The 26,657-nt window shown below is 43.8% G+C and overlaps 1 protein-coding gene across 1 annotated transcript in view; it reads left to right on the forward strand.

Annotated features, from left to right (window-relative positions):
* Nucleotides 1-25,594, forward strand: part of MSH3 (mutS homolog 3) — a 217,312-nt gene extending 191,718 nt beyond the window's left edge. The window contains exon 26 of the mRNA XM_060201098.1: nt 24,401-25,594. The gene's annotated coding sequence lies outside the window, so the exon portion shown is untranslated. The remainder of the gene's footprint in view (nt 1-24,400) is intronic.
* Nucleotides 25,595-26,657: the final 1,063 nt, after the last annotated feature.

The raw sequence follows: 26,657 nt of genomic DNA on the forward strand, positions 1-26,657 counted from the left end.
TTTCCCTCTAGATTTCTGGCTGTCTCTATCCAATAAATAAAATAAAGATAATAAAAAAAAATTTAAGGAAAACAACTTTTAAGAAAGAAATTTAATATTAAAAGATACAGAATAATTTTATAGAAGGAGCTGCTTTTGTACATTGTCCTGTGAAACTTTCTCTGCACGGTCTAATGCTCTGAGTTGATAGGGAATGTCATTGATTGCTTGTGGCTTTTTGGTTATTGGAGCATTTCCATTCTTGCATCAGCTGAACAGAAATCATGAAATATCTATAGTGGAGAGGACAGTCATCACATTGTAGTTAAAAGCTTTGTTGCTGCACGTCACGTGATGAATAAGAGTAACGGACTTGGGCTAGTGAGATAACCAACCCACTTGGATGGTGTGCGGCTTTGCCATGTGAGCTGTATAGTTCCAGTCGGATTCCTAAGCGCTGAGGGAACCTGGGGTGCTCTCCTACCTCCCCCACCCCCTCTGTCTTTCTCTCTGCAGTCTCTGTCTTTATTTAAAACAAAGTCATAGGTTCATGATAGTCAATGGTGTACAAAGAGCCTGTACTCTTTTTTAAATTTTTTATTATCTTTATTTATTTATTAGGTAGAGACAGACAGAAATCAAGAGAGAAAGGGGAGTCGGAGAGGAAGAGAGCCAGAAAGACACCTGCAGCCTTGCTTTACCACTCGCAAAACTTTCCCCCTGCAGGTGGGGACGGGGTGCTCGAACCTGGGTACTTGTGTACTGTGACATGTACACTCCAGCAGGTGCACCACCACCCAAACCCCTCTCTCTCTCTTTTTTTAAATTTGGGGTTAATGGTTAACAGTTCAGTTGTTGATACATGGGCACAATGTCTCATGATGGGTGTCTGCAGAACAGCCTCAGCCCAGCAAAGCTAGTTCTCTACCACTTAACCAGCTGGTTACTTAGGGTGCAGTTGTTTCTGCAAACAAGACGAACAGAGAGGCATTTTGGCTTAGAGGTAAGCTCATAAAGCCTGTGCCACCCTGCATCTAACTAAAATTCTTTATAGTAATGAATAAGAGCAAAATATTGCAACAGTGAACTTATGTAACAGGAAACCAGCATGATTGAATAGGAAAGAACCTTTAAAATGTGTTGTGGGGGCCAGGAAATGGCTCATCTGGTAGTTTGCAATTTACCATGAATGAGAAACCAGGCTTAAGCCTCCAGATATCCCTGATGGAACACAGGAAGGAGCCAAGATGAGTCAAGATGCAATACTGCTAAACAAAAAGGGGCCACTTTTTTTGATTATATCATATTGGATATAATCAAGTCCAAGGAGAAGCAAAGCAGTGAGGAAAAGGAAGCTAAAGTCTTAAAAACCAGAGGCACGTTGAGAGCAGTCGACAGCCAGCCGTCTGCTGGGGGACTCCATTTCCCCGTGTACTCCACTTGGCTGTTATAATCGGATCTCAAACTACCTGGCCGCCACTCAATAAAGGCTGCCTTCTGTTTCCCCTTGGCAATGTTTTTGCTATGAATGGAGAAGGAAAAAAAATAGTCAGATAGCAAATATTTATCAAAAAGCTACTGCATTCAAAGTGTCAGGCACTGGCCAGGAATTCACAACACACAGATAAGTGAAGCATGGTTCCTGTCCATGAGAAGGACCTAAATGTCCAGATATACTTGTGCAAAGAACAGATCAGTGGACCCAAAGAATTGCTTAATAGAGGTTGGAAAGCAGAGGATGACTTCAATTGTCTATTTTTTTTTTTTCTTGCCACCCAAGTTTTATCTCTGGGGCTTGGTGTCTACACGCCTCATTGTTCCTGGTGGCTGTTTATTTTCATTTTCTTTTTGTGATGAGGGGTGAGAGACAGAGACAAAGAGAGACACTAGGGACTCCCAGGAGGCATGGCAGTGAAGTAAAAGGGAACAGAAAGGACCCCTCCCCCCTCCAAAAGAAAAAACACAACAAATACCTACAATGGAAGACCTCATCAAAGCCAGCAACTACAACCGAGACATCTGTAGTCACAGAAACCAAGTTGCAGACGCCGCCATGATGTCATCCTGACCTCCCTGGGCAGGCGACCTCACCAATGTGTCCTGGAACCTCACCTCTCTAGATCCCTGCCCCACTAGGGAAAGACAGAAACAGGCTGGGGGGTGTGGATCCACCTGTCAAAGTCCATGTCCAGTGGAGAAGCAATGACAGAAGCCAGAACTCCCACTGCCTGCACAGCAAAAACAATCTTAATCCATACTCCTAGTGGGGGAGAAGTAATAGAAGGAAGAAGATAAGAGGGTTCTGAACTCCGGCTCCGTCAGCACCCAGAGAGAGAGGAGGAAAAGGAGAGGGACATATGGAGGTAGTAATGGGGTCATGAGAGACCTGGAGGGGGAGAGAGGACTGGACCTGGAAGAAAAAGGGAGCAATTATGTACAAATGCAGACAGACAGTTGTAGAGATGGTGGTTGGCCCATGTCTGCAGCCTTAGGGGAACTGTGGCGCTTTGCAGTGGGGAGACAGGGCATTCAGAACTCTGGTGGTGGGAATCATGTAGAATTATACCCGTTACATGTAATTTTGTAAATCAATATTAAATCACTAATAAAATGTTTGTGGAGAGTAGATAGCTTAATGATTATGCAAACAAATTCTAAATTCTAAAGTCTCAGGTTCAATCCCCCACATCACCATAAGCCAGAGATGAACAGTGCTCTGGTTAAAAAAAAAAAAAAGAAGAAGAAAACTAATAAAATTTTTAAAAAAGAGAAAGAGAGACACCTGCATCTTTGTTCCACTGCTCCTGAATCTTTGTCTCCTGCAGGTGAAGATTTGGAACTTGAACTCTGGTCTTTGTGCTTGGTAATGTCTGTGCTCTTTCGGGAGAATCGCCGCCTGGCCCCAATTTTCAATTCTATTTATTATGCTAAGATCACCTTTTTTTCCATCTACAGTGTGACAGACATAAAAGGAGAGAAAGGGGTAAAGAGACAAAATTTTGAGAGACAGGATAGCACTACTCCACCTCTCCTGAAGTTTCCCCCTGCATGATGCTGTCACAGGCTGGTGGCAAGATTGAACCAAGTCCTTTCAAAGGATGAAGTGATATCTCTGCCCTGGGAATTATCTCCCAGTGGCTAAGATGCCACTTTAAAAATTATTATTATTATTTGTACTGAGGGTGTTGATGTTTTATAGTGTAGTCATTGACATATGCATACAGTTTCCTTATGTACCAGGCCCCCAGAGGTGTTTTTTTCCCTTTCCCTCCCCAGAGTCCTTTGCTTTGGTGAAATACACCATATCCAGTCCGTGTTTTACTTGGTACTCTCCCTCCCTGTACCGTACTTTATTAAGTCCCACTAATATGTGAGACCATGGAGCCTTCTATTTTTGGCTTACCTCACTCAACATGATGTCCTGAAGTTTCATCCAAGAGGATGCAAAGAAGACAACTTTTTCACTTTTAACAGCTGAATGGTATTTTTTTTTTTTTTTTTTAGCCACTCATATGGTATTGGACATCTGGGTTGCTTCCCAGTTCTGATCATTACAAACTGTGCTGCCATGAATATATGTATACATATATCTCTTCTGTCTGGAGATAGATGTTTCTGTCTCCTTTGGGTAAATCCCCAGGAGAGGAATTGCTGGGTCTTAGGGTAGATCCATTTCTAGTGTTCCAGTCAGTCTCCAAATTGCTTTCCATAATGACTGGACCATTTGTACTCCCAGCAGCAGTGCAGAACTGTCCTTTTTCTTCTACATCCTCTCCAACACTTGTCATTTCTGTCCTTTCTGATAAATGACATCCTCACCAGTGCCAAGTGGTATCTTACTGTCTCTGCTTGCCCTTCTCTGATCAGTGGCTTTGAGCACCTTCTCATATATCCGCTGGCCTTCTGGGTCTCTTCCTAAGTGAAATTTCTGCCCATGTTCTGGCCCCATTTTCTGATGGGGTTGCCTGTTTTCTTGGTGCTAGCTTGCTGAGCCCTGAGGTGTGTTGTGTAAAGACCTTCTTCCATGCTGTAGGGTGTATTTCTAATTGGGTGTTGCTACCCTTCTCTGTGCAAAAGCTCTTCAGTGTAATGTAGTCCCATTGGTTTATTTTACCTTTTGTTTTCTTTGCTGTTGGATTTTATCCTCGAAGGTTTTTTTGAAGCAGAGGTTGTGACGTGTCCTGCCAATATTTTCTTCTATGTATTCGATAGTTTCTGACCTAATGTCCATGTCGTTGATCCACTTGGAGTTGACTTTTGTGTATGGTGATAACTGATGGTTCAATTCCATCCACTTGCATGTTTCAATCCAGTTTTTCCAACACCATTTGTTGAACAGATTCTTCTCTTGCCATTTAATGGTTTGAGCCCCCTGTCAGAAATTAGGTGACTGTAGATGTAGGGGGTTTATTTCTGGATCTTCAATTTTACCCCACTGGTCTGTGCATCTATTTTGTTTCTAGTACCAGGCAGTTCTGGCTCTAGTAGCTCTGTAGTATAGCTTGAGGTCAGGTAGTATGGTGCCTTTTTCTGGTCTTGTTCCTTTTTCTTAAGATTGTTTTGGCAATGCTGGGGATTTTTTGGTTCCAGATAAATTTTTGAAGTTTTGGTTCTATTCCTTAAAAAAAAAAAAAGTTTGTTGGTACTTTGATGGTGGTGACATTAAATCTGTATATGGCTCTGGATGGGAGATAGGTGGGATATTTTGATGATGTTAATCCTTCTAATCCCGAGCATGGGATGTCTTTCCACTTCATTGTATCTCTTTCTATTTCCTTGAAGACTGATTCGTAATTCTTAGTGTGTAAATCCTCTCCTTTAAGGTGGCATATTTAAGAAAGCTGTTATCTGTATAATCGCTGTATTTTATATTAAAAGGACAGTTTAATGTCTAAAATAGGGAGGACAGGTTTTTCAGAGTAAAGTGCAGGCTTTCAAATATCCGTAAAATTAATGGCACTACAAATGTGCTACATGGTCCATTTCACATTTCAAAGAGAAGCAGTACTACTTCTTATAAAGCAAGATTTGAGAACCATGAACTAGATGGACTCATGTATTTCCAAAGTCTGACATATAGGCACATTTTGGCATACATTTTTTAAAACAAATGTCCGCTAGAAATCCCAGAAAGTGCGATTGCCCGAGAATAATTCTGCCAGTTGCTCTAGTGGGAGTGTCACTGTGGCCCAGCCTCCAGCCTCCACAGGCAATGAGTCTTCAGATTGAGCTTCGAATGGTGCCACTGAAGAAATTGGATGTGACCCAGGAGACGTCTCACTGCTTCTTGTGGGGCCGACCCCAAGTTAATCAGAGAAAAGCCTTTGATAAAGGACCTGGAAACATAATGTCATTACGTGTTCTTGACCAGTGCTGTAATTTAGAATGGAAAAATGCCCAAGGGATGTTGCTATGTCACACAGCAAAATAAGCACTAAAGCCCCCAGCACAACTGGAAACCTCAACTTCCCCAGCATCCTGACATCTGTTCACCTGTGCCAGCCTGAACAGGAGAAGCTCTTTTTCTAAATCCACACAGCCCTGCACAAAGTGTACACACCTGCACACTGCTGTACACACACAGAGATGTACTTTTGTTTTGATTTGTTTTGTTTTGTTTCCCCACCAGGCTTATTGCTGGGGCTCATTGCTGCTCCTGGAGGCCCTTTTTTCCCCCATTTTATTGGGTAGGATAGAGAGAAATTGAGAGGAGAAGGGGTGATAGAGAGGGAGAGAGAAAGAGACACCTGTAGACCTGCTTTGCCACTTATGAAGGGTCCCCTCTACAGGTGGGGGGGCGAAGGTCCTTACACGTGTCCTTGAGCCTAGTACTGTGTGCCCTTAACTGGGTACACCACGGCCCAGCCCCCAAATGTAATTTTTTTCAATGGAGTGTCCAGTATTAAACCAAAGGCCTTATGATAAGTGTGTGTTACCGTCAAGCAGCCTCCTGGTCTGATATTTTTATTCTATACACATAGGCTGAGAGAATAGAAGATGAGACAGAGTGGAGAGAGGAAGAGACACAAATGCACTGCCCCACTACCCAAGGAGGAGCTTCTGGGCTTCCATGGTGCTCTGTTGTGGGGCCAGGATCATACCCAGAGCCTTGTGCACAGGAAGTGGCTTGCTGTACCCAGTGAGATATCTCCTGGCTTCCTGAATGTATTTGTAATGTTTCCATGAGCTTTCAAACATATTCCATTGGTTACGCAAGAAATTACAGCAACAACGCATGAAGACCAAGATATCCTCAGCTGAAATTCAATTTTTTTTTTAATTCCAAAATGGTACCATCAAATCCAGGGGTAGGGGGGTTATTCTTATACTCGGGGAAGTTTCTCAATTTTCCTCAGATGCTATCGTCTTATAAAAGGTTCAGGGGCCTTGTGGTGGCGCACCTGGTTAAGCACACATGTTACAATGTACAAGGACCCAGGTTTAAGTCCCCCGGTCCCCACCTGCAGGGGGAAAGCTTCACGAGTGGTGAAGCAGTGCTGCAAGTGTCTCTCTTGCCCTCTCTACCTCCCCCTCTCCTTTTAATTTCCCTGTTTCTATCTAACAGTAAATAAATAAACAAAAGGTTTAAAGAAAAAAAGAAAAATATTTTTTTAATGATTCAAAGTATGCCCTAGTTATTTTTGTGTTCCATAAAGACAATGTATAAGTCAGCTTCTTAATCTGTAAGTCATTCTCTCCTAGAATTAGAATGCTTGCCAATTTGTACTTGAGATGAAAACAACACAGCCACCACTGTACTGAGGGAAAGCCCATGATGCTTACCAACAGGAGTTACTTTCGTCATAAGTAATGATCACAGTGAATAGCTATCAACAACTACAACACCCGAAGAGGCAAATAAATAAACTCTTTGACAGATGACATCACACAACTCATGCAAACAGAGGCAAATAGAAGTAAATGAAAACGCATAATCAAGATAGTAGGAAAACTCTCAGAACACAAGTCTTCTGGAGTTTCTTTTGTTACTAGGCCAACGTAGAAGGGTTCCTGAGGCTTCTGTCCTTGTGTCTGTCAGTTCACGTTGCCTTCTTTTTATTATCTTTATTTATTTATTGGATAGAGACAGCCAGAAATTGAGAGGAAAAGGAGAGGTAGAGAGAAAGAGAGAGAGAGAGAGAGAGACACCTGCAACACTACTTCATCACTCACTGCTTCCCCACTCACAAAGCTTTCCCCCTGCAGCTGGGGCCTAGATGGGGCCTGCACTCAATGAGGTTACTTGGTCAAGATACAGAGATTGCTGGTACAGTGGGCTGGGTAGTGGCACACACAGTATGAAGCACAAGGACCCTCAAAAGGAACAGGCTTGAGACCCCGGCTCCCCACCTGTGGGGGGGGGGGACGCTTACAAGCAGTGAAGCAGGTCTGCTAGTATCTATTATTTCTCTCTCCCTTTCTATCTCCCCCTCTCCTCTCAATTTCTCTCTGTCCTATCCAATAAAATGGGGGGGAGCAATAACCCTGGGGGCAGAGAGAGAGATTGAGAGGGAGAGAGAAAAGAAGAAGAAAGAGGAGGAGGAGGGGGAGGGAGGCATGGCAGGATGGGGGGGGGAGAGAGAGATTGCTGGGACATAGAGACTACAGCTTAAACAAATGAATGTGCATTTCAGGCTCAGCTAGTTCATTTGATCCCAGCCCTGAAAGAGAACAGAACTGGGAACTGTCATTTGAATGAAATATGACTATCCAAGAAGAGAAAATGAAACAAACACTCCTGTGCAAACTGCCACCCAATGTTCCAGGTTCCAAAGTACAGCCTGGGGCAGTGCCAGCTGGTCCTTCTCAGGAAACTGAGCTTGTCCCCAGCCGAGGGAATCTGATCGACTCTATCCCACAGGAAATACTTTGCTGTCCATTACCATAAAGCCTCATGAAGAATGAACGATTAAGGCAATGACTAGAGACTGATCAAAGGAGGCAGGCTGTGTAGAGATAATTAGGGCTTCTGCTGTTTTCTTGGCACTCAGGCTAGAACCCGGGGTTATGGTCTTGGAATAATAAATAGAGTAGAATTACTATGTGGGTAGAATAATGATAGCCCACTAGTGAAAGCATAGTGTGCCCCCCCCAGCACTGTGCTAAGCATTGACATCAGCTAATTCTTATGGCAGTGCTCTGAGGTCTTGAGGTCCATGTCACCATCATTATTATATCATCATCGTCCTTCCTTACAGGTGTGGGAAATTGTAGATACATTTCCAGTAGATTCCAAGGCATCAACTCATAAAGTTGCTCCCCAAGTCTTGCTTTTGATGAATGGTCAGGCCAGGAGCCAACCCCTCACCTGACTGACTTAAAAAAAAATTATACACACACACACACACACACACACACACACACACACACACACGGGGGTCGGGCGGTAGCACAGAAGGTTAAGCGCACATGGCATGAAACACAAGGACTGGTAAGGACCCCATTCTGAGCCCCCGGCTCCCCACCTGCAGGGGACTCACTTCACAGGTGGTGAAGCAGGTCTGCAGTTGTCTTTATCTTTCTCTCCCCCTCTCTGTCTTCCCTTCCTCTCTCCATTTCTCTCTGTCTTATCCAACAACAATGACATCAATAACAACAACAATAACAACTACAAGTACAACTACAAGAGCAACAAGATGAGAAAAAATATATATATACATTTTTTAAATTTTTAATATTTATTTATTCACTTTTGCTGCCCTTGTTTTATTGTTGTAGTTATTATTGCCGTCATTGTTGGCTAGGACAGAGAGAAATGGAGAGAGGAGGGAAAGACAGACAGGGAGAGAGAAAGATAGACACCTACAGACCTGCTTCACCGCTTGTGAAGCGACTCCCCTGCAGGTGGGGAGCCAGGGGCTCAAACCGGGATCCTTATGCCGGTCCTTGTGCTTTGCGCCACGTGCGCTTAACCCACTGTGCTACCGCCCGACTCCCTATATATACATATTTTAAACTCATTTATTTTATTACTGGATACAGACAGAATTAGAGGAGAGTGTGAGATAATAAGGGGAAATAGACACCTGCAGCTCTGCTTCACCACTCATGAAGCTTTCTCCCTGCAGGTGGGGACCAGGGGCTTGAACCTGGGTCCTTGCGTGTTGTAATGTGTGCACTTAACGAAGTGCACCACCACCTGGCCCCCCAGACTGACTTCAGAGTCTGAGGTTACTATTATGCAAGCATATCATGACCACCCTTGACATTCCCAGAAAATAATGCTTTTTAATTTTTATGTGGCTGTGGACTTCAGCTGGGTGAAAATTAAAGTCAGAAGTAATCAACCTCTACAAATTCTAATGTATTTGTCCACATGAATTCCTACATAAATCTTAAGATGTGCTAGGCCAGGTCAGATTAATATCACTGCTCAACACAGAGCTTGGGCTACACAGAAGTCTGAGCAAGGACTCTTGAAAACATGGTTAATTTTTTTCCTCCAAAGTACTACTCCGTTCTGGCTTATCGTGGTGCTGGGGACTGAATCTGGGAGCTTTGGTAATTCAGGCATGAAAGTCTTTTTTGCATAACCTTATGCTCTCTCTCCAGCAGGCAACAACTCTTGAAGCCACTTCTTCTTCTTTTTTTTTTTTTTTACTTTTTTGTTTTATTATTTATTGTATAGAGACACAGCAAAATTGAGAAGGAAGGGGAAAATAGAAAAAAAAGAGAAGGGGGCCAGGTGGCGGTATAACTGGTAAGCGCACATAGTACTATGTTCAAGGATCCACGCAAGGACCCAGGTTTAAGCTCCCACTACCCACCTGCGAGGGAGGTCACTTCACAAGCAGTAAAGCAGATCTGCTGGTGTCTCTCTTTCTCTTTCCATCTCTCCCTCCTCTCTCAATTTCTGTCTGTCCTATCCAATAAAATGCAAAAAAAAAAAAAAGTCTTCCAGGAGCAGTAGATTCACAGTGCTGCACCAAGCCCCAGCGATAACCCTGGAGGCTAAATCAATCAATCAATCAATCAATCAATCAATGGAAGAGAACGAGGAGACACCTACCACCTACATCACTGCTTCTCCACTCAAAGATTTACCCCTAGAGCTTGAGGGACCTGGAGTATTAGAACCTGTGTACTCAACCAGGTGCCCTACTGCCCAGCCACCTTGCTTTAATATTTATTTGCTTATTTATTTTATTTGCTAGACAGCGAGAAGTTGAGTGGGAAGGGGAAACAGAGGAGAGAGAGCGAGCCCTTCGGCGCTGATTCACAGCTTGTGAATTTTCTCCCCTGCGGGTGGGGGGCTGGGTCCTTGAACCTGGGTCCTGAGGGCTGGCCATGTGTGTGCTGAAGTCCACATTCCTGGTCTCCTCACCTTTGAACCTTTCACTGGCAAAGATCCTCTTCTCTTCTACCTAAAGTCAGGCTCTCCATCCTCTGTATGTTTGAGTACTCTGATTCCTGGTGAGCTTTAAAAATGTTCAAGAGTTAAAACAACAAGAACAAGAACAAAGGAAATTATTCATCACAGCTGATGTGCATGGCCTATGAGTCTGCCTGGCGAAGTACACGTCAGTTATCATTAGCAAAGAAAGGATCATTTTCAAGGATGTTTTATGATCCCAAGTCCTTGAGTCATAGCCGGCAAGTGATAGTGAACTTTGAACCAGGAACAGGAGCTTTTTTAATTTTAATTTATTAGTGATTTAATAATGATTAACAAGATTGTCAGATAACAGAGGTCAGATAACAATTCCATACAGTTCCCACAACCAGAGTGCCATGTCCCATCCCCTTCACTGGAAGCTTCCCTATTCTTTCACTCCTCTGGGATTATGGACCAAAATTCTTTGTTGTTGATGTTGTTTTGTTTTGTTTTGTTACCAGAGCACTGTTCAGCTCTGGCTTATGGTGGTGCAGGGGATTGAACCTCAGGCATGAGAGTCTATTTGCATAATTATTATGCTATCTACCCTCTGCCCTGGACCAAAATTCTCTGTGGGGAGTAGAAGGTGGGAGTTCTGGCTTCTGTAATAGCTTCTTCACTGGACATGGATGTTGGCAGGTGACATGTTGGTGAGGTCATCTGCCTAGGGAAGTCAGATGGTATCATAATAGTGTCTGCAACTTGGCGGCCGAAAAGCAGTAAGATGTAAAGCACGACAAACTGTTGAATAAACAGGAACCCCAAAGTAGGAATAGAGAAGATGAAATTAGGGGTCTGTGTGTGGGAAGAATCTAGTAAGTCTATTTTATTTTAGGTCTGTTCCAAGGGGCTCATGACTTTAGTAATTTTTGCCTCAGCCTGACAGCTAACATGCAGGTAGACTAAAAATATTGTCTGGGAAGATGGTGTCAGAGTTGAGAATAGGGCTAGAAATCTGGATTAGGGCAGAGAGTAGCTCCCACACATGTCAAATGAGAAAAGTATGTAAATACCATTGACTGCTTAGCCCGTTGATCTGACCCAGGACCCACATCTAGTCCTACTGAGCACAGGAGCCTGTGTGTCCTCTGAGTCCCTATCAGTCTGAGCTCCCAGTCCATGGTCACAGCTGGGAACCTTCTAGGCTGCACTCATGTCAGGACCCGTCTTCCTTGAGTGGCAGAGCAGGCTGACCAGCCTCCCTTTGGAGGAAGTGGGGCTGTCCCTACCATTGCTGGAACCTGAGCTTTTTAATCAGAAACGATGTGACTAAATGTTACTGAAAACTGCCTACCTGGACCAGACCCGGCACAGAAACAGGAAAAATAGATGAGTGAGCTATAATCACCCTTCAAAAGTTCACACACAGTCTGACTAGTAGTACCTTTTTAATGCATGAAAGTGATAGCTACAGAAAAGCGGAGGCAGGTTTCAAGAGATGTCACTTGGATTGCCAGAGCATTTTCACCAACTCTGTATAGGAGAGGAGTTCAGAAGAGGCTGGGGGATGAGGGCTCACAGGCTGAGCATGCGTGGCCCCCCTGGGAAGAGCGGGGTCTAGTTGGCCCTTCTGGAAAAGCTGGTGATCTTCAAATGAGAGGTTCGGGCAGACGAGTTCAGTCTAGGATGGACACCAAAGTTGAGGCCTAATTGTGAAAACTTGCAGGACAATTTTAAGAAGCTCAGTTATTACTCATCTACAGAGAACCACTGCTGCTTTTGAGAAAGAGATGGATGAAAATGAAGGATGTATTTTCTTCACTCAATACTGGGGATGGCAAGAGAACAACTAACTGGTGATGTATTTTTGAGCAGATTTTTTTTTCATTATTTAAATTTATTTTAAAATATTATTATTATCACCTCCAGGATTACCGCGGGTGCTCGGTGCCTGCACTACAAATTCACTGCTTCTGGTGGCCATCTTTGTTTGTTTGTTTGTTTTGTTTTCATTGTTGTTGCTGCTGCTGTTATTATTGTTGGATAGGACAGAGAGAAATTGAGAGAAGAGGGGAAGACTGAGAGGGGGAGAGAAGCTTCAGATCTGCTTCACTGCTTGTGAAGTCACCCCCCCACCACAGGTGGGGAGCTGGGGGCTCGAACCAGGATCCTTGTGCAGGTCCTTGAACTTGGTACCCTGTTCACTTAATCTGGGGAGCTACCGCCCAGCTCCCTTTCTCATTTTTTTCTTTTTAATTGAGGGGGTTAATGCTTTACTGTACAGTCACTGTGACATGAGTGTAATATCCTTATGCACTGGGACCCCAGACTTCTCTTCCACCCCTCCTTGCCTAGAGTTCCTTGCTCTGATGCGATACATGATGAAATACTACTCAAGTATTAAAGACAGTGAAGTCATAGCTCCTTTGCGTCGTCTTGGAGGGAACCTGAAAACATCCTGTTAAGCAAGATAAGCCAAAAAGAAGGACACATACCAGATGGGCTCACTTATTCATAAGCGAGAACTGGTAAATGGGGTCAGGGAGCGAGAAAACAAAGTAAGGCAACTGGTCATGTCTATTACTTATGTCGCTACTCTTCACATATTTAAGTAGACTTTTACCTTGATTTCTTTTTTCCCCTCCAGAGTTATTGCTGGGCTCGGTGCCTGCACCATGAATCCACCGCTCCTGGAGGCCATTTTTTTCCCCCTTTTGTTGCCCTTGTTGTTGTAGCCTCGTTTTGGTCATCGTTACTACCATTGTTGATGCTGTTCGTTATTGGCTAGGACAGAGAAAAATGGAGAGAGGAGGGGAAGACAGAGAGGGAGAAAGACAGACACCTGCAGACCTGCTTCACCGCCTGTGAAGCGACGCTCCTGCAGGTGGGGAGCCGGGGGCTCGAACCGGGATCCTTATGCCGGTCCTTGCGCTTTGCGCCACGTGCGCTTAACCTGCTGTGCTACTGCCGGACTCCCAATTACCTTTATTTATTGGATAGAGACAATCAGAAATTGAGAGGGAAGGGGGGAATAGAGAGAGACAGACAGACATCTGGAGCACTGCTGTACCATTTGCCAAGCTCCGCGTCTCAGGTCGGGTTACAGGAGGCCGGAACCTGGATCCTTGTGCATTGTAACATGCGCGAGCAGGCAGGTGAGCTGCCACCCGACCCCAGTAAACTTTCTTTGTTTGGAGGCGGGGGGGGGGGGGGGGGGGGGGGGGGGCTCATGGTTACAGGGCAGTTGCTGGAACATAGGTGTCTGCAAAACACTCTCACACCCAGCCTAGGTCCCTTCTCATCTTCAGGCACCAGGATTCCAAGTCCACACTCCCCCCCCCCCCCAGGTCCTCTCCCTTCCTGCCTTTGCTTTGGAGCAATACACCAAACCCAGTCCAAGTTTGACTTTATGTTTCCCCTTTCTGTTCTTGTGTCTTAACTACTACCCATGAGTGAGATCACCCCAATTCCATCCTTCTCTTTCTGACTTACCTCAATGAAACAGAGCTCTCTCTCTCTCTCTCTCTCTCTCTCTCTCACACACACACACACACACACACACACACACACACACACTGTGCCTGCTTCATAAACACATAGCTATTTGAATTTTCACAAAGTGGGAAAAAAAGTGCAACGAGCAAACACAACATGATTTCGAAAATTGCCAGCAGCCTAGAATGCTCTCCCGTAGACCCTTCTGATGAGTAATCCCACAAACTTTTCCACAGTTCTGTGTTCCGTCACCCTGTGTCAGTGTTGCTTGCTCTTTCACGTTACACGCACGGAATCATACTACATATTCTTTCACGTTGGACCTTTTTCTCAGCATAATGCTTCCATACTGTAGCATGCAGTTATCCTTTCATTTATTGCTGTGTATTGTACACATTTGATAGAGTTGTTGTAATGGTGATGGGCAGTTGGGAAGTTTCCAGCTTTGGGCTATCATAAGCACTGCTGGTGTTGATTGAAATAAACACTGCTGGGGGCGGGCAGTGCACATGGTGAAATAATCACTGCTAGGGAGTGAATCTAAAGTTTAGGAAAAAGAGAAATTTATTGAAGAGGTTATTCAGAGCCAAGTAGAGGTATAAGACAGTGCCCATTGTCAGGGAATTGGGCTTCAGTTATATAGACAATTAAAAAAAAATTTATTTATAAAAAGGAAACACTAACAAAAACCATAGGATAAGAGGGGTACAACTCCACACAGTTCCCACCACCAGAACTCCGTATCCCATCCCCTCCCCTGACAGCTTTGCTATTCTTTATCCCTCTGGGAGCATGGACCCAGGGGCATTGTGGGATGCAGAAGGCGGAAGGTCTGGCTTCTGTCATGGCTTCCCCGATAGACATGTTATATGCACAGAAAGAATACATAATTGTTGATAGAAAAGAAGACAGCTGGGGTCAGGTGGTAGCATGCCTGGTTGAGCACACATGTTTCAATGCTCAAAGACATGGGTTCGAGCCCCCAGTTCTCACCTGCAAGGGGAAAGCTTTACGAGTGGTGGAGAAGGGCTGAAGGTGTCTCTCCCTCTCTATCTTCTCCTACCCTCTCAATTTCTACCTGTCTCTATTCAATAAATAAACAAAATTCAAAAAGGACACATTTAGTTAATTGCCACCAGTTAGTTTTTTCATATTGCTAAAGATCTGTATCTAACCGTCCAAGTTCACTGATAAAGGAAAAGGACTGTTCATCGCTTCAAACTAACCCCTTTATCTTTCTGTGTTCATTTAGTCAGAGTTACCTATGTTTGGGAAGATGTAAATAGTGGAATTTATTATTTTTTATTTTTTTATTATCTTTATTTATTTATTTGTTGGATAGAGACAGTCAGAAATCAAGAGGAAAGAGAGGGATAGAGATGGTGAGCAACAGAGAGACACCTGCAGCTCCACTTCACCACTTGTGAAGCTTGCCCCCTGCAGATGGGGACCGGGGACTCAAACCTGGGTCCTTGTACATTGTAACATGTGTGCTCAACCAGGTGCGTCACCAAATAGCCCCTAAATAGCAGAATTTATTTGACATTCTTATTCTAAAACTATCCCTCTAGACACAGGGACATCAGTATATTATACTTTTAAAATATTTCTGGGTCTGGGCAGTGGCACATCGGATTAAGTGCACATAGTATGAGGTGCAAGGGACCGTGCAAGGACCCCTGTTGGAGACCCCAGCTCCCCACCTGCAGGGGAGACGCTTCACAAACACTGAAGTAGGTCTTCAGGTGTCTCTCTTTCTCTCTCTATCTTCCCTCTCAATTTCTCTCTGTTCTAGCCAATAAAAATGGGGGGAAATGCCTGTCAGGAGTAGTGGACTCATGCCAGCACCTGGCCCCCGTGATAACTCTGGGGGAACAAGTGCTTTATTAATTTCTTTATTTTGGATAGACATAGGGAAAAATTGAGAGGGGACTGTAAGGAAGAGGGAAGGAGAGACACCTGCAGCAGTGCTTCACTACTCATGGAGGTGCCCCCCTAACCCCCACACGCGGGGACTGGGGACTTGAACTGGGGTCCTTGTGCATTGCAACACGTGTTCTACCAGCTGTGCCACTGCCCCACCTAATTCCATACTTTTTCTAACAGCTTCTCACAGGGATAATGGGAAGATATGAACATTCAACTTTCATGTCTGTGGGAACATCTTTGTTTTTTTACTCCAAAAATTAATTTAATTTCAGTATCCTCTGTGGCAATCCAGCAAGGGGCTAGGTAAATATTCTTCTTTCTTTCATTCTTTATTTAAAAATTTTTTATTATTATCTTTATGTATTGGATAAAGAGAGCAATTGAGAGAGAAGGGGGAAGGGCTGGGTGGTGGTGTATCTGGTTGAGTGCACATGTTGTAATGCACAAGAACCCAGGTTCGAGCCTCTGATCCCCACCTGCAGGGAGAAAGCTTTGTGAGTCAGTGGTGAAGAAGGGTTGCAGGTGTCCCTCTCTCTCTCTCTCTCTCTCTCTCCCTGTCTCCCCCTTTCCTCTCAATTTCTGGCTGTTTCTATACAATAAAAATAAAAATATATATAAAAAGAGAAGGAAGGGGAATAGAGAGGAAGAGAGACAGAGAGACACCTGTAGTGCTACTTCACCACTTGTGAAGCTTCCCCCTGCAGATGGGGACTGGGGGCTTGAACCTGGGTCCTTGTGCACTGTAACATGTGTGCTCAAACAGGTGTGCCACCACCTGGCCCCTCTTTCTTCCTTTCTCTCTCTCTCTCTTTTCTTTTCTTTTCTTTTTCTTAGTTTCTTTATTTATTAATGAGAAAGATAGGAGGAGAGAGAAAAGAACCAGACATCACTCTGGTACATGTGCTGCTGGGGATTGAACTCAAGACCTCATGCCTGAGAGTCCAATTCTTTATCCTCTGAGCCACCTCTTCGACCATGGTAGATATTTTCCTTTCCTTTCCCTTTCCTTTCCCTTCCCCTTCCCCTTCCCCTTCCCCTTCCTCTCCTTTCCTTTCCTTTCCTTTTTTTTTTTTATGTCTTTGTTGGACTATTAATAGTTTACAGTTGACAATAAAGTGCAATAGTTTGTACATACACAACATTTCTCAGCTTTCCACATAACTATTCAGCTCCCACTAGGTTCTCCTCTGCCATCCTGTTCCAGGACCTGAACCCTCCCCCCACCCCAGTCTTTGATTTTGGTGCAACACACCAGCTCCAGCCCAAGTTCTGCTTAGTGTTTTCCTTCTGATCTTGTTTTTCAACTTCTGTCTATAGTGAGATCATCCCATATTCATCCTTCTGTTTCTGACTTATCTCACTTCACATGATTTCTTCAAGCTCCATCCAGGATGGGGTGAGGGTGAAGTCACCGTTTTTAATAGCTGAGTAGTATTCCATTGTGTATATAGACCACAACTTGCTCAGCCGCTCATCTGTTGTTGGACACCTGGGTTGCTTCTAGGTTTTGTCTATTACCAACTATGCTACTATGAACACAGGTGTACACAGATCTTTTTGGATGGGTGTATTTGGTCATGGTAGATATTTTTCAACAGGGTAAACTTTTTTTTTTTTTTTTTTTGGTTTACACTGGTCTGAATACTCTTATTCTCAACACATTTTTATACTTCTTTCTTCCTCTCGTTCTCTCTTCTTCCTCTTCCTCCTCTTCTTCTCCTGTCTTCTTCACCCTCTAACCCCTCCTTTTGATTTGCCACAAAGGTTATCACTAGAGCTCAGTGCTTCGATAAGGAAAGAAATCTCAGACTTTATCCTAGATAAGAGTCACCCTGATTTGGAGTGGCTTATATCACACACCAGCTCCTGAGCCTGTCTCTCTTAGGAAAAATGAGAAGTCCTGGCTGGCCGGAGTAAGTAGGAGGTCGCTTCTAGAAAAGCGAGGAAAAGGAAGTAGAGAAGTCACTAATGTGGATAGTAGGTTACATTCACTTAAGCCTTTTAAAAAATTTCTTTATTGGGGGATTAATGGTTTACAGTCAACCGTAGAATACAATAGTCTGTACACGCATAACATTTCCCAGTTTGCCACATAGCAACTCAACCCCCACTAGGTCCTTCTCTGCCATCATGTTGCAGGCCCTGAACCCTCCCCCCTACTGCGGAGTCTTTGACTTTGGTGCCATACTCCAACTCCAGCCCAAGTTCTGCACTTAAGCCTTTTTATAGTAACCAGGGCACGTATTTCTGCTCAGCCTCAGAAATGAGTAAGACCTGACCTCCTAGAGCTTACATTCCCATGTCAGACACAGACACGCAGGCAGACAATTCCCAAACAGTATGGTAAAGGCCACGTGAAAGAATGCAGCCGGAACATGTGAAGAGAATATTAAATCCAGCTGGAACATCTGTGAAGCCCCGATAGAGGAGGAGTAATCACCAAGCCATGTCTCGGAGAATAAGCATTTGCTTGCCAGGTGAAGGCTGAGCCTACAAAAGTAACCAAATCAGGAACTAGAGAGGTCAGAGAGAGACACACACAGACTACACTTTGAAACACAGTAGAAGCTGAAATCCACTACAAGTTTGGAATTGCTGGAGATGACATATTTGAAGATCCCAGAGACTCGCTCTTTTTTTTTTTCATTTGGATGTTACTGGAGGCTAATCTTTGAGGTTAGTATTTGAATGGGCAGGAGCTGAAGGAAATCTGGAAAGCAGAGCAGATCATAGTGGGTCCCTGGTGTCAGGGGAAGAAATGTGGGTATACTCTAGGCAGAAATAGAATTTGGTTGAGGGAATTTAACATGGGCTTCTGTTATTTAAAATTTAAAAAAAAATGGGGCCAGGTGGTAGTGCATCTGATTGAAAGCACATGTTACAATGTGCAAGGACCTGGGTTCAAGCCCCTGTTCCCCCCCCCTGCAGGGGGAAAGCTTCACAACTGGTGAAGCAGGGCTGTAGATGTCTCTCTGTCTCTCTCCCTCTCTGTCTATCCATTCTTCTAGATGTTTCTATCCAGTGAATAAAGATAATAAAACTTTAAAAAAAGAACTAATAAGTTTCATCAAGTCTCCGTCTCATTTTCTGTCTTACTGTATCTCAACAGTTTGGGAAATACTCACAAATTGTATTTTGGAATCTATTTCTTTGCATTACTCACCACAGTGACCATATCATTCTAGTACTTGTAGGTAACATTTCTTCCGGCATTTCACTTGCTTTGTACTATGAACAGCTATGTATGTACTTGACTGGTCACAGTATTATGCGGACAGGCCTACTCAAGGATCCACGTTCAAGTCCTGGCTCCCTACCTGCAGGGGGATCCTTCACAAAGCACTGAAAGAGATCTGCGAGTGTCTTTCTTTCTCCCTCTCTGTCTCCCCTCCTCTCTCAATTTCTCTCTGATCTATCCAATAAAATGAAAAAACATGGCTCTCAGGAGCATCAGTGAATTCATAATGCCAACCCAGCCCTGGAGGCAACAACCAAAAAAGAAAAAAAAGGAAGTAAGAAGAAAAGAAAGGCGTGTACGTAAATAAATAAGAAACTCTTAGAAGCTTTGGTGCCTAATTCAGACTTGTTTCCTGCATAGCTAGAGGAATGTAATGACCTGTTAGTGACCTGGATTACAGAGACCATCAAGCTGGCTACAGAGTAATCTTTCTAGATTGAGCAAAGAAGATTAGGAGTTTTCAAGAGCTGACTGCAAGGTGGTATGTTTTGAAGTCTAAGGGTAGAGTGCCTGTGCTCTGAGCATGCCACTCCTTACCTAAGTCACGAAGCATTCCTGTATGGTGTCTGCCACTTTGGGACTTGTGTGTTCCGTGTCTGTCTCCATTGAGCAGTCGGTGTTTGAATTTAGTCAAGGAGAGGCACTGTGGAGTTTGAAAGCTTGGTTGGAATTCACTCCTGTGCTCAAGTTTCCATCATGGCTTCAGCTCCCAGGAGTTGGGCAACCTGCCCAAGGCCACATGATTCCAGCTCTCCCAGGACACGGTAGCCCCCAGGAGTTATTCTTGTCCTTTTTGTCTGTTTTATCCAGAAATTATAGTGGCTTCCTGAAAGGTAACTCATCTATCTCTGCTTTCCTACTCTAGATCATGCTGAGCTCATGGTCTTCCTTCCCTGAATCAAGTCCTCTTAGATAACATATTTGTAAACTTTCTGACTGGATCCTGAGTGATATACCAGCTCCCCAAGTCCCTTCTCCCAGTTCTTCAATTTTAGTGTGTGTGTGTGTGTGTGTGTGTACCAGTGCACTGATAAACTCTTGCATATGGTGGTGCAGGGGATTGAACCCACGACTTTAGAGCATCAGGCATGAAAGTTTCTTTGCATAACCATTATGCTATTTACCCCTGCTTTTAACTATATATTTTGCCTGGAATTGTAGATCTATACTTCTTCCTTCCTTCCCCCCCATTTTCCTCTTTTTAAAAATTTTTATTTATAAAATGGAAATATTGACAAGACCATAGGATCAGAGGGTACAATTCCATACAGTTCCCATCACCAGAGCTCTGTATCCCATCCCATCTGATTTTTTCCTCTTTTTAATACAAGGTATTCATAATGCTCTATGTATGTTCCTTGTATGGGGGACTATGAGTGATAAAGCCATTCCTGCAATGATGGGTACCACTAGTCAAAGTAGATGCACTTTTAGTAAGAGCACAGGGATTAAGTAATGATAAACGAAAAGGGATGACTCAGAAAGGGTGGCATTTTTTTCTGGCCTGTTCTTCAGGGACTTATAACCATGCTACTGACAGAAAGGAATGTGGACGCAGCTCTAAGTCCATCTGTGGCTCTGGAAAATCACCTCAGAGCACATGGTATTCTAATGGCGGATGAATAATATCAACACACACACACACACACACACACACAATTATTCTTTGTATTTATTTTGCCATTGGCATGAAAGACTGCACAAAGAATAACAATCCACATTTTGAGATTCACTTCCCGCACTACTTGAGCATGAAGAGTAGCAGTCAAGGAACCTCATTTTATTTGCTTTAGGCAAGACATATGTTACTCTGAGTAGTTTTTTTTTTTTTTTTTGACTGACACATTTACTTCTTTGGAACATAAAAACTTTTACAATTTAAGATAGTCTATGGAAATTGAACTGCCTACTAAAGGTTTGACCAGCTCCAACATGTTAAGCCCCAGGTCATCTGGCAGTTTGTCACTTCCACCCTCGAGTACTCAAGTGAACTTGAAACTGCAGTGGATTTAAAAAGATACGTGTGTGTGTGTGTGTGTGTGTGTGCGTGCAGAGAGGAAGAATGTCTAAGCACCAAGATTTAGGAGTAGCAGTAAATAAGGAAATATGCTGGGGCCAGGCAGTGACACACGTGGTTAAGCACTCACACCACAGTGCACAAGGACCCAGGTTCAAGCCCTCTGTCCCCACCTGCAGGGGGAAAGATTCACGAGTGGTGACGCAGGGTTGCAATGGTCTATCTCCCTCTTATTCTTGTTGTAGTTATTATTGATGTCATCATTGTTAGATAGGACAGAGAGAAATGAAGAGATGAGGAGAAGACAGAGGGGGAGAGAAAGACAGACACTTGCAGACCTGCTTTACTGCCTGTGAAGCGACTTCCCTGCAGGTGGGGACCCGGGGGCTCGAACCGGGGCCTTTATGCCGGTCCTTGCACTTGGCGCCATGTGTGCTTAACCCGCTGCACTACCGCCCGACCCCCACGTGTAAATATTTTACTATGAAGAAGTGAGGTAGAAGTCATATTGAAATAGTAATTGGATGCATGTGCTCTCCTTTCTCTTAAATTCTTGATTCCAGTCCCACCAGGAGCACGCTTCTCATTGGTTCGCTGAGATTTACCTGTCTTTCCTCATTGGCTACTGTTTTCCAGGTTTGGCTCCTCCCACAGTGTAAAAGTGCTTCTTTTGTGCTCTCAAGAACTCTTCCTACCACTCCTGTGGTACTTCCTCCAACATGTAGGGAGAAACGTGAACAAAACAAAACGAAATCCTGCCGAGTTGACATCTCTGGGCAGAGAGCCTCACCAATATGTCCTGGAACCCCACTTCCCCAGAGCCCCGCCCCACTAGGGAAAGATTGAAGCAGGCTGAGGGTGTGGATCCACCTGCCAACACCCATGTCCAGTGGAGAAGCAATGACAGAAACCAGACCCCCCACCTTCTGCACCGTAAAAAGCACTTTGGCCCACACTCCCAGAGGGATAAAGAATTAGGGGAGCTTCCAATGGAAAGGATGGGACACGGAACTCTGGTGGTGGGAAATGTACAGAATTGTACCCCTGTTATCCCACAATCTTTGTTAAGCATTATTAAATCACTAATATTTTTTAAATAAGATATACAAGAAATAAAATGTAATAAATCAAAAAAGGAAGGAAGGAAGAAATAAACACACACAAAAAAAGAGCTTCCAACAGGTTTTATCTTTTTTCGTTGTTCTGAAGGCAAGCAAGAATGTTTTAGGGGTGTGAGTTTTTTTTTTAACATTTTAACTGCTTCTTGCCAAACATTTCTTGCAAACAGACTGCTCAGAATGATTATCTTTTGCCTCTTCCAATTGATTCATTTCAGTTCATCTCATGCCTCCAGGGTCCTACTGGATAGCACTATACCTCTGTGGTCAAGGTTTCCTCATAGTCAGTAGACAGCTGTCAAGCTGCAGTGCTGAGAGGGACAGTGGCAAGGTCTCTAGGCCTTACTGGATCAAAGATGGAGAGTTCAGGGAAGCCACTGGCTAGAATATAAAGGACAGATTGCTAGAGAGGGGACAGCCGCCTAGGGAGACAGCTCCAGTCTGCAGGAGAATCTGCAGAAGGGCCCAATCAAATCTTTATCCGAGCCGTGATGAGCTCATGCATATGAGAAAAATCTCTAAAATCAGAAAAAGAACCTCCAACAAGAAGAGGAAAAATCTGCAGAATTTTTCTGCTATAGTTTACAGAAAGTGCTATAGTCAGCATGAAAAGGGTTTCCAGTGTAGGTGGTATGAAGTAGAATTCTTTGACAGGGGTGCTACTTTTACTTAAGCCATAAAGACTGATCTGGTCCAGCCTAAAGAACTTAAAAACAGGGCTGGGTGGTGGCGCACCTGGTTGAATGCACATGTAACAATGCACACGGAGCCGAGGTTGAGCCCCCAGTCCCCACCTGCAGGGGGAAAGCTTTGCTAGTGTTGAAATAGTGCTGTTGGTCTCTCTCCCTCTCTCTCTCCCTCTCCCTCTCCCTCTCTTTCCCTTTTTTGCCTCCACAGTTATTGCTGGGGCTCAGTGTTTGTACTAGGAATATACTGCTCCTGTGGTCATCTTTTTGATATATATATATTTTGATAGGACAGAGAGAACTTGAGAAGGGAGGGGGAAGATAGAGAGGGAGAGATAGATACCTGCAGACCTGCTTCACTGCTTGGGAAGTGAGCACCCCTGCAGGTGGGGAGCTAGGGGCTTGAACTGGGATCCTTGTGTTTCATACTATGTACGCTTAACCCAGTGTGCCACCACCCTGCCCCATCTCTCTCGCCCTCTATCACCCCTCCCCTCTCGATTTCTGGCTGTCTCTCTCCAATAAATAACCATAAACATATTTTAAGGAATAATATATTTTTAAATTTAAAAATGAATCTCATTTTGATAAGATTATCTTCAATCTCTTTACCAGTTATAAACCAATAAAAAGTGCACAAATAAAGGCTTCTATTACAACAAACAAGTAACAACTAACCCCCCAAAAGCAAATTTCACAATATCTGGCACCCAACCAAATCTAGCAAAGAAGCAGGCCAATGCATCTCACAGGAAAGAGAAAATGCCATCAGCAAGGCAAACCCAGAAGTGATACAATCCCCAGACAAATGGTAGATGAGGACATTAAAACACCCACAATCAGTATAGGCTCAGTGGGGCTGGGTGGTGGTGCGCCTGATTGAGTGCACATGTCTCAGTGCGCAAGGACCTGGGTTCGAGTCCTGGGACCCCACCTGCAGGGGAAAAGCTTGGAAAGTGGTGAAGCAGTGCTGCAGGTGTCTCTCTGTCTCTCCACCCCTCTCTATCACCCTCTGAATTTCTGTCTCTATCCAATACATAAATCAACACATAATTATAGGCTCAAGGAGAAGAGAGTGTGCGCATAAGAGGAAGGAAAATAGAAGACAGAAATTCCCAAATCAAACCTTTGATATGAAAAAATACAGTTTGAGGGGGCGGGTGGTAGCACAGTGGGTTAAGCGCACATGGCACAAAGCGCAAGGACCAGCATAAAGATCCCGGTTAGAGATCCCGGCTCCCCACCTGCAGGGGTGAAGCAGGTCTGCAGGTGTCTGTCTTTCTCTCTCCCTCTCTGTCTTCCCCTTCTCTCTCCACATCTCTCTGTCCTATCCAATAACAGCAATGGCAACAGTAACATTAACAAGGGTAACAACAAAGGCAACAAAAATGGGGAAAAATGGCCTCCAGGAGCAGTGGATTAGTAGCGCAGGCACTGAGCCCCAGCAATAACCCTGGAGGCAAAAAAAAAAAAGTGCAGTTTGATGATGAAATTTCCACTGGACAAGGTTAGTACCAGGTATCCTTCCCATACAAAGACTCCTAGTTTCATCTGCTCTATTCCTGCTTTAGGGTTCTTGTTTATTAAACAATTTGTCCTGCTTTATATCTTACTGACTTTCAGCCACCAAGTTGCAGATGCTACCATGACATCATCCTGACTTCCCTGAATAGACAACCTCACCAACGTGTCCTGAAAACTCACCTCTCCAGAGCCCTGCCCCACTAGAGAAAGGCAGAAACAGGCTGTGGGTATTGATCTACCTACCAACGCCCATGTCCAGAGGAGAAACAACTACAAAAGCCAGACCTTCTATCTTCTGCACCCCATAAAGAATTTTGGTACTCACAGAGAGATAAAGAATAGGGAAGCTTCCAATGGAGGGACCGGGACATGGAACTCTGGTGGTGGGAACTGTGTGGAATCATACCTCTGTTATCTTACAATATTGTCAGTCATTATTAAATACATTAAAAAACAGCAGGTATCATGCGAAAGCATGGCTTGTTTAACATTAAACAGCAACAACTATTATATCACCATATTGAACAATTTGAAAAGGAAAAACCACATGACTGTCAGAAATAGCATCTGTTAAAATTATACATCCAATTATGATTTAAAAGTGCTCTCAGTAAACCAGAAATCACTAGGAATTTCTTCAACCTGAAGATTTAAGCACCTGAAATGCCTAGAGCTAGTATCATATTACCAGTTGAACAGACTGATTTCTTGGGGCTGGGTGGTGGTTAAGTGCACATATTACCATGCCTAAGGACCTGGGTTCAAGCCCCCTGGTCCCCACCTCAGGGTAGAAGCTTCATGAGTAGTGAAATAGTGCTGCAGATGTCTTTCTCTATCTTCCACCCCTTCTTAAGTTCTCTCTGTTCTGTCAAGTAAAATAAATATTTTTTTAAAGACTGATTTCTCCTGAGACTAGTAACAAGCAAGGTTAACTACGTGTACCCCATTTATTTATTTATTTATTTATTTCCAGGGTTATGTCTGGGGGCTTGGTGGCAGCAATACAAATACAAGTCCACTGCTCCTGGTGGCCTTTTTTTTTTTTTTTTTCCATTTTATTGGATAGGACATAGAGAAATTGAGAGGCAAGGGGAGATAGAAAGGGAGAGAGAAAGACAGATACTCACAGACCTGCTTTGCTGCTTGTGAAGCTTTCCCCCCTGAAGGTGGGGAGCAGGGGCTCAAACTGGGATCCTTGCAGGGGTCCTTGTGTTTTGTACTATGTGCGTTTAACCAGGTGTGCCACCGCCTGGCCCCATAATTAATTTTTCTAGAGGTAGCAAAATTAATTTTTTAATTAATTTTTCATTGTAGCAAAAGGCAGAAAAAGTAAAAGATCTACTGATATAAAAGGAAAACTAAAAATATCTATATTAGGGGGTCGGGTGGTGGCGCAGCGGGTTAAGCGCATGTGGCAAAGCACAGGGACCCGCGTAAGTATCCCGGTTCGAGCCCCTGGCTCCCCACCTGCAGGGGAGTCGCTTCACGGGCGGTGAAGCAGGTCTGCAGGTGTCTATCTTTCTCTCCCCTTCTCTGTCTTCCCCTCCTCTCTCCATTTCTCTCTGTCCTATCCAACAACGAATTGCGTCAACAAGGGCAATAATAATAACCACAACGAAGCTACAACAAGGGCAACAAAAGGGGGAAAAAATGGCCTCCAGGAGCGGTGGATTCATGGTGCAGGCACCGAGCCCAGCAATAACCCTGGAGGAGGAAATATATATATATATATTAACAGAGTAAATGACTGAATAGAAAATTTGAAATAATCTGTGAAAAGTTTGCAAGAAATTAACCGCATATATACAGGACTGGTATGTCAACATAATTTTTACTTCTATTTACTGTCGACAAAGAACCAGAAAATAAATGAAAACTCTTACTTAAAATTTGTAATGGACTGAATGAAGCAGAAGAGAGGACCTTCAGGGGACAGACGGAGAGGGAAAAGGGAAATAACAAAGGCTTCTTCTGAAATCTGAAAGCAGATAATGATGATGATGTGCTCACTTTGCTAAGGGTGGGGGAGTGCTGGCTAGTCTGGAAAATTCAGGCCCTGCATTTGCTTTGCTTTGCTTTTCTTGAGAAGACCAGATCTAAGATTTAGGATAGTCTGTTTTAAGCAGCTTTGGTTTCCTTGTCAAAAACCAAGTGGCTATATATATATTTGGGTCTGTTTGGGGGCTCTGTTTTGTTCCTTTGCTGTTGTCTTTCTATCTTTCTGTCACATATAACAATAAAGATTACACATTACAATAAACATGTATGCACAAGTGGATATTGATGTGTACTGTCTTGGTTCACTTTGCACAATGTTTTTGTTTGCTTTTTATTGTTATTGTTTTCTCCAGGATTT

This window comes from Erinaceus europaeus, chromosome 11 (genome assembly GCF_950295315.1).
Source record: "Erinaceus europaeus chromosome 11, mEriEur2.1, whole genome shotgun sequence".
NCBI lineage: Eukaryota > Metazoa > Chordata > Mammalia > Eulipotyphla > Erinaceidae > Erinaceus > Erinaceus europaeus.